The sequence below is a fragment of the Arachis stenosperma genome, chromosome 3 (assembly GCF_014773155.1).
Source record: "Arachis stenosperma cultivar V10309 chromosome 3, arast.V10309.gnm1.PFL2, whole genome shotgun sequence".
NCBI lineage: Eukaryota > Viridiplantae > Streptophyta > Magnoliopsida > Fabales > Fabaceae > Arachis > Arachis stenosperma.
In genome coordinates this window covers 149,391,165-149,397,164 of record NC_080379.1, presented here as the reverse complement: position 1 = coordinate 149,397,164, position 6,000 = coordinate 149,391,165, and positions in this window count along the sequence as shown.

Here is a 6,000-nt window from a genome sequence, read left to right as displayed (position 1 = left end):
AGCACCATCCACTTAAAAACTTGGATAAAGTCACCGATGCCAAACGAACCTGCCGAGTAGACTGGTTACGACAGAAGGCCGTGCAATGCTTAAAGTACCAGCAACTTTACAATTTCAGCAATAGAAAACAAGGATAAAAAAATAAACTTCCATTTTAGTTAACAGAAAACTACTTAATGGAAAGAAGTGCCACCTATATGTAGTCATAAACAAATGGGGTATATACACCAATCAGAGTAGACTAGATAATATAATAAGGCAATGCATTGCTTAATGAACTAGAGACATCCATAATTTGAGAACTAATTGCTTGACAATCGTAAATTCTTAACACATGAAACTTGCTGAGTAATATCTAAGAAAACAAAAGTAATTCACTCCTCAGTGAAGTACACGCACCCGTAAATGCATTGCACGTGATAACTCGGAAAACATATCGAGTAGCATCCAAGTACCAATCAAAAGAAACATCCTAATGCATATCAGAAGGAACATGCACTTAAAAGTTTGGATGAAGCCATCAGCAACTTCACAATTTCAGCAACAGCAACAATTGACAAACATGATGGCCTGCTTCACCGACCAATTTGGAACAAGCCTCAAGAATCCGATTTCATCAATCTCCGCAAGCTTCTCAATGAAGTTGTTTTTAGTTAGTGTGCTCATTATATCATGAATATAGCTAAGCGAGCATCGCAACTCTAACAATTTCTGTCAACGGCAATAGTAGCTGTAAGTCACAAATATGATAATGTGGAATGACACGTCGATAACGGTAAATATCGTTGTACTTTTTTTTCCATCTTGATTGGATTTTCTACAACACAATCCTAGTGTGTGTTCACAAGAAACAAGCCCAAATGCTTTAATGGAAACTGCATACAAAATCAGAAGCAACATCAAAAGAGTACTCAATTAAACATTGTTGATGCTGTTATACAAAACCCCATCAATTAATACCATATGAGACCCAAATTAGAAGCAACATCTATCAACTCCTTTTTTATACACAAATATTCCCACCTTTCTTATTATTAGGTTCTATTACCCAAGTCTCTCAAACGCAGCAGCGCCTCCCTCCTTTCTTTCTTTCTTTCATCATATAGTAAGGATCTTAGGTTTGATAAATCAGAAGAAACATCTATCAAATAAAGTGGTCCATATTTTCACTTGTAATGTAGTAGGAATATTTCAGCATGTAAGCAACCTAAGTGTTACAAATTCTCTGTCAATGAAAGCTTTTTTTGACCCAGCATGGAAAAATAAGCCAGCAGCTTCTAAGAATGCAACAACCAAATAAAAAGATGTTCATTTTGAATCACTTCCAAAATTAGATCATATGTTCAACATGAAGAAAAAACATCTTGAAGAGATTATTAAGTTAAAGAGTGTGCACCAGATATGGGTTTAGGATTGTAAAAGGTTGGAAAGCAATCAGGACAATTTGGCATATAGAAAAAATCATTTAACAAGTAATAGGATAAAAGAAGCGAAGGAGAATCGATTTCAGAGCTCCAAATAAATTGAATCTCGGACCATGATTAGGATCAATCTTAACTTCGACCAAAATTAGTCTAAATTTAATATATTTTTACCATTGAAATTTCATACCACTATTAAAAAACAGCAACATTCAATCTCTAATCACATGCAATTCAGCAAAATCGAACTCCTAATAACAGCAACAGTCGCTCTCTAGTTTCAGCAACATCCACTCTCTAAATACAGCAATTCAACAACATCCAAGAATTTAGCACAAGTAAATCTGTCCAAAAAATCACAGCAAATAAAGAAAGAAGTCCATATTCTAATTACAAAAACAACAATCAGTTTCAAATGTTCATCACGCCAATACTGGTTGCTGTATGCCCGAGGAACAAATTCACTGAACAGAGTCGTAAAATATTCATAACATATCATTTGCCATATACACTTGATAAATTAAGCTATGCTATTGTTCTCCAGAGATCAATTTAAACTAACTTAGCATTTATAAAGGAGCTCCCTCATTCATTTAACAAAACCTCACACCTCATCAGCTAATTACGCAAATGAAAAAGTCCTAATGCTAATGAAATGAAATCAATTCAACAAAGAAACACACTAATTGATGAAAATAGAAAGGAGAACCAATCAGCTAAGAATCTAATCAAGGTTAACGTGATAGAAATTCCTTTCCTTCACAAAAATAAATTGATGAAAATCTAAGGCAGTACCAATCAGTTTCAAATGTTCATACCCTCCAATCTATAATAATAAAAAAAACATCCAAATCCTTTTTAAAACAATAAACCTGCAGTTGATATCGGAGGCAACATCTAAATACTTACCAATAGATTATGTGCAGGAAGGTTTCGAGGCTGGAGCAGAGTCGGGTGGTTTCAAGGGCGCTGCCAACACCGACATGCACCAGCAGCGGCGCGCCCTCCATGAGTAGGAGAACCTACTTGTTTCTCGTGCCTGGGTGGAACGACGTCGCCGTGGCCGAGATTGGGGAAGCTACGAGGGGATGAGAGCGTCGCGGCATTCTGGAACGGTCCCCGACGGTCGACTGTTTTCGCACGTGGTTGACGGCGGGGCGGCGTCCAATGGAGGCAGAGGAGAAGTTGCCCCAATGCTCCTGGTACTCTGGCGCGGCCTTGGATGGGTTTAAAAATCAGCTGCGGTAAAAGGGTGAAACGAAGGGAGAGGGTTTTGGGTAGGGTGAAATTTGTTTACCTGAGTGAATTTAGGGATGTTGCTAAAGTGATTTGGAGTTTTGGGTCCCGACCTAAGAATAGTTGGCTAGTTTTTTACTGGTATTGTAAGTATAATACCCACACTTCAATTGGCCTTAGGTTCACTCACTCATATAAATGACGCTATCATATTTTTCATCTCTCAACTTCACCAACACTCATATGGAATAATAGAACAAAGAAGGACAAGCAAAGTTTCATACTAAAAGTTCATCATTCTACTAACTTCTTAATACACATATTTATCTAACTTTGCTTCTTACTTTGGCTATTTAAATAAGTAACTTCTTGTAATTTCTAGCACATCTTGAAAATTCTTTATTAAGCTTAGTCATCAATCTTGAAACTTCCAATGCACTTCATGATTCTTCTAGTATAGAGGTGATGAGTGCAACTTCCATTCAATTCCAATTCAATTTGATTTTGAATTTCTTCAATGTTCTAGTATATTGTAGTTGTACTACTTTCTTGAATATTCTTGATTTAATTTTCTAACATTGCCTCCCTTAAATCAAGCTCATAGAGTTTATCATTCCAAGCATCTTCTTCAACTTGTAAAATAACTCGGTCTTCAATGGCTTTGTAAATATATCTGAAACTTGTTCTTCAGTTGGACAATACTCGATCACAACTTCTTTCTCATTTACCAACTCTCTGATTTTGTGAAATCGAATATCAATATGCTTCGATCTTCCATGGAATACTGGATTTTCGCAAAGTGCAATAGCTGACTTGTTATCGCAAAATATTGTTGTTAGAGTATTTTGTTTCTCGTTCAATTCCTCAAGAATTCTTCTTAGCCAAACTGCTTGTGTTGCACAACTTGCTGCTGCTATATATTCTGCTTCTGCTTTAGAAAGTGCTACTACTGGTTGTTTCTTTGACGACCATGAAATTGTACCAGAACCAAGATGAAATACGAACCCTGAAGTACTTTTTCTTGTTTCCTATATCTCCAGCCCAATCACTATCAGTGTAACCGACAAGATTCACTTCAGTAGTATTTTCATAATAAATACCATCATTTAAAGTACTTTTTGATATATCGAAGAATTCTTTTTGCCGCTTGCAAATGGTTGGTACAAGACTCCTCCATAAATCTGCTAAGCAAACCAACTCCAAACACAATATTTGGTCTAGTCGCAGTCAAGTACCTTAGACTTCAAATCAAGCTTTTGTAGTATGTGGAATTTACTGCTCCTCCTTTATCTTCTCTCAACAATTTGAACTTCTCTTCGACTGGAGTAGAAACTGGTTTTGAGTGTTCCATCTGAAATTTCTTCAAAATATCATTTGCATATTTCTTCTGAGAAATGAAAATTCTACCATCTTTTTGAATTACTTCAATGCCAAGAAAGTAAGACATCAAGCCCATATCTGTCATTTCAAAGTACTTTATCATAGCCTCCCTAAATTCTGTAATTATCTTCAAATTGTTGCCAGTAAAGATCAAATCGTCAATATAAAGGCACACGATCAAGATATCTCCAGGTTCAACGAACTTGATATAAAGAGTATGTTCAAACGGACATCTTTTGAAACCATTCTCAATGAAATAAGAATCAATCTTCTTGTACCACGCTCTTGGTGCTTGCTTTAATCCGTACAAAGCTTTCTTCAATTTATAAACTTTATCTTCTTTTCCAAGAACTTCATATCCTACAGGTTGCTCAATATACACTTCTTCTTCTAAAGTGCCATTTAGAAATGCAGACTTAACATCCATTTGATGTATCTTCCACTTATTTTGAGCCGAGAGTGAAATAATTATACGAATAGTGTCTAATCTAGCAACAGGAGCAAATACTTCAAAGTAGTCAATACCTGGTTTTTGTTTGTATCCTTTTGCAACTAATATTGCTTTGAAACGATCAACTTCACCACTGGATTTGTACTTAGTCTTGTAAACCCACTTTACTCCAATCGGCTTTTTATCTGCTGGTAAATCTGTCAGCTCCCATGTGTCATTCTTCTCAATGACATGAATCTCCTCATCCATTGCTTTCTTCCAATTGTTGTCTTTAAAGGCTTCTTCAAAGTTCAACGGCTCACAATCTGAAAATAGAGCAAAATTTATGATTTTTTCATTGGACGGATCATTGTCATTGCCAACTTCATAATCTGCTAATCTAGCAGGTAGTCTCCTTTCTCTTTGAGGTCTTCTAGATGATTCTGGTTGTTCGGTTGCGTCTGGTTGTCTTTCTTCTTCATCATCACATGTATTTGAAATTACTATCGAATGTTTTTCTGTCTTTGTGTCCCAGTCCCACATGACTTTCTCGTCAAACGTCACGTCTCTGCTGATGATTACTTTCTTTGTTTCTAGATTATACAACTTGTATGCTTTTGAGTCTGTGTTATAGTCAATAAAGATACACTTCTTGCCTTTGTCATCTAACTTCTTCCTTAATTGATCTAGTACATGGGCATAAGCGATACACCCAAAGACTCTGAAATGATGGATGGAAGGCCGCTTTCCACTCCAAGCTTCCTCTGGAGTTTTATCACGAGCACTCTTTGTTATTATACAACTTGTATGCTTTGAGTCTGTGTTAGTCAATAAAGATACACTTCTTGCCTTTGTCATCTAACTTCTTCCTTAATTGATCTAGTACATGGGCATAAGCGATACACCCAAAGACTCTGAAATGATGGATGGAAGGCCGCTTTCCACTCCAAGCTTCCTCTGGAGTTTTATCACGAGCACTCTTTGTTGGACACCTATTTAAAATATGAACTGCTGTTGCGACTGCTTCTGCCCAAAATTCTTTAGACATTTGTTTGACTTGAGCATGCATCTGACCATATCCATGATGGTTCTATTCTTTCTTTCAGCAACTCCATTTTGTTGAGGAGTGTATCTAGTTGTTAGTTGGTGTTAAATTCCGTGTTGCTTAAAGTATTCTGAACATGCAAGATATTCTGTTCCTCTATCTATTCTGAGAATTTTGATTTTACAGCCACTTTATTTTTTGACAAACGCCTTGAATGTCTTAAAGACATCACATACTTCTGATTTTTGCTTCAGAAAGTATACCCATGTATATCTACTAAAATCATCAATAAAAGTGATAAAGCACCTGCTACCACCATTACTTGAAACTTCTACAGAACAGAGATCTGAATGCACAATTTCAAGTAATCTTCTAGCTCTCCAAGACTTTCCTATAAGGAATGGATCTCTGTGCTTCTTTCCCAATTGACAAATCTCACAAACACAATTGGGAATATGAATCCGTGGTAGACCAGAAACAAGTCCTTT